Below are 3181 nucleotides of genomic sequence, written 5' to 3' on the forward strand. Positions count from 1 at the left end.
GGCAGTTTTTGGCCGGGGTCGGGTTTGAACCCGCCACCTCTGGTATATGGGGCCGGCGTCCTACTCCTTTGAGCCACAGGCGCCGTCCTGGACTGTGTATTTTTTTTTACTGTGAAAACTCTGCTACTAAGAACAGTCGTGTTCTCACGTAACTGTGCGGGACAAGTAGAGTCAGTGCTGGACCTAAGGAATCAACACTTATTTTTCCATGTGTACCCATTTTTTTAAATACTTCTTTTGTAGTAAAATGTACATAAAATTTACCATTTTAGCCGTTTCCGGGCGGACAGTGCAGTGGCACTAAGAACATTCAGTGTTGTGCTGTCGTGACTGCCCACTATCTCCCCCAACTGAAACTCTATCTCCATTAATCACTGCTGTCCCCATCCTCCAACACCAGCGCCCCCCTGTCCCTATGCATTGCTCCAGGTACCTCCTGTAAGTGGACTCATACAACACAGTGACTTAGATGAGCACACTGTCCTCAAGGTTGAGCCGCGACCGAGCAGTGTCAGAACACTCTCCCTTTTCAAGGCGGGGTGATGTTGCAAAGCGTGGGCGGACTGTGCCCTGTTCTTTCATCCCTGCACGGACTCCGGGTTGCTTCCACCTCTTGGCAACTATGAATAATGCTGCTGCTGCTGCCAGCACAGGTGTGCAAGTATCTGTTTGAGTCTCTGCTCTCAGTTCCCACAAAGCCCACCTGGGCTGTTCCTGCTGAGAAGGGGAGAGGGTGTTGCAAAGGCAGCCCTCCCTCAAGGGGGTGGCCTGCACCATCCCCTTCTTAAGGCAAAGGCTGGGCCCACCAGCCCCACAAGGGGCAAAGAATCCTTGGGGCAAGAGAACAGGGCCTCTTGCGGGGACGGCTGTTGGACTCACTTTACCCCACTGCTCCCCACAAGAAGGAAAGTGGGTTTCTGGAGAGTTGGGAGTCCCGGAGCTCCTCGGCAAGGTGGGCACCAAAGCAGCAGCTCTCATACTGTGCGTATCGAACTTGTGCCTTTCCTGAAGTTTTCCTCAGATTCAGCGGAATCCTTGTCCCCATTCCTTGATAAGGAATATCTCACTGTATCCTCCCGATGCAGGACGCTGTCTTGGGCAAAGCACAGGAAGTCATTGCTGGGAGGTGGGCGCCCTCTGCTGGCCAGGGGCGGAACCTGGGCCTGACTCTGAGCTCACAGGAGCGCTGCCCGTCCAGGGCTGAGGGGGTCCACAGAGGAGACAGACCGACCGCTGGGACTCCTCCTCCAAGGCCAGAGAAGGCATTGAGGTGGGGACATGAGTCCCAAGATGGGGCCTGCTGCTGACAGAGTGTGGCTGTGGGAGGCCAGTGGCATATGACCTCAAAGGAAATTGTCTCAATTTACAGAAACACAAAGGTTAAAATATGCATTTCACACTTTAAAAACATCAAGAAGACAGAGCTAAAATGTTTACTGAGAATCAGTCCCCTGGTTCTTTGTTAGCCCCACAGCAGGGAACTTGAACTTGGCCACTTCACCTTGTCCCCAAGACCTGCTGAGAGATGGGGCAAGGGCCCAAGGACAGGCTTCCGGGAGCAGTGTCAAGGGATGGATGCTAACCTTAGCTCTTAGAACAGCCCCAGGTAGCCACTTCTGGGAACAAGGGCATCAAACCCAGCCCAGCAGGGAGAGCCTAGCTTTGCTTATTTTTACCAAGAAAAGCAAAACCTGGCTCCGCGCCTGTGGCTCAAGTGGCTAAGGGGCCAGCCACGTACACCTGAGCTGGCAGGTGCAAATCCAGCCCGGACCCGCCAAACAACAATGACAGCTGCAACCAAAAAATAGCCAGGTATTGTGGCAGGTGCCTGTGGTCCCAGTACTTGGGAGGCAGGGACAGGAGAATCACTTAACCCCAGGAGTTGAAGGTTGCTGTGAGCTGTGATGCCACGACACTCTACCCAGGGCGACAGCTTGAGGCTCTGTCTCAAAAAAGAAAAGAAAGAAAAGCAAAACCACCACCATTTATTGGGCATTTTCTAAGTGCTAAGCATTGTGCAAAGAGCACTTTCTCCACAAAACTACGTTTATCTCTGCTAAAGGGTGGTAAACCAACTATACAGCAAGATTAAAAGTAGAGCACCTCATTTCTCAAAAAGCAGAAAAACATAATTGTTCTCCCAAATGTTCCCAAACTAAGAATTGGGCAACATTTGCATTCTTTAATTTACTTTCAACACACAACTTGCCACCCTATGTTGTATCTGACACTATTTCATGTTTCCATGTTGACTGGGTCAACTGAGCACTGCAGATGAGGAGGGAAAACTTGTGATTTTGGTGGATAGCCATGGATGTGTCTCCACCGTTTGCATCTTGGGTGTCTGTCTTTTCCAATTGTCAACATGCCAGGGCCCAGCAAACCACCTCCCAGGTATTAGGTTTTATCCACTGCCTCTCGTCTACAGATAAGAATAGTTTTTACCATTTCAATTTATTTACTTATTTAGAGATAGGGTGTTGCTCTGTCACCCAGGCTAGAGTATATTGACATCCTCATAGTTCACTGCCTCAGCCTCTCAAGTAGCTGGGACTGCAGGCATGTGCCATCACACCTGGCTAATTTTTCTATTTTTTTTTTTTTTTTCATAGAGATGGGGTCTCACTCATGCTCAGGCTGGTCTCTAACTCCTGAGCTCAAGCAATCCTCCCATTTTGGCTTCCCAAAGTGTTAGGATTACGAGCGTGAGCCACCTCATCTGGCTTGCTTATTACCATTTCTAAATGGATGAACAAATCAAAAGGGTATTTCATGACACATGAAACTTAGATTTCAAGGTCTGTCAAGTTTTATTGGAATACAGCCATGTTTATTTATTTACTATCACTTCTTTTGGGGATGCAATGGCAGAGCTGGGTACAACCGTTCCCCTTACCTGAGGTTTTGCAGTTCCACGGCTTCAGTTACTTGTGGTCAACAGGGGCCTGACAATACTAAATGAAAAATCCTGCCTGGGCATGGTGGCTCCCGCCTGTAATCCTTGCACTTTAGGAGGTAGAGTGGGCGTGATAGAATCAGATTACTGACTGGCCCAGGTAGAACTGACCTGCCCAGGAAGGCTCAAGTGCATGTCCCACCCGGGAATTAGTGAATATACCAATCCCTGCCTCTCTGACCCTATAAATTCCCATCCGCCATAGCCCACGTGTGGAATTCTTTC

Source organism: Otolemur garnettii, unplaced genomic scaffold, assembly GCF_000181295.1.
Source record: "Otolemur garnettii isolate 467f Iridium unplaced genomic scaffold, OtoGar3 scaffold00046, whole genome shotgun sequence".
Classification (NCBI taxonomy): Eukaryota; Metazoa; Chordata; class Mammalia; order Primates; family Galagidae; genus Otolemur; species Otolemur garnettii.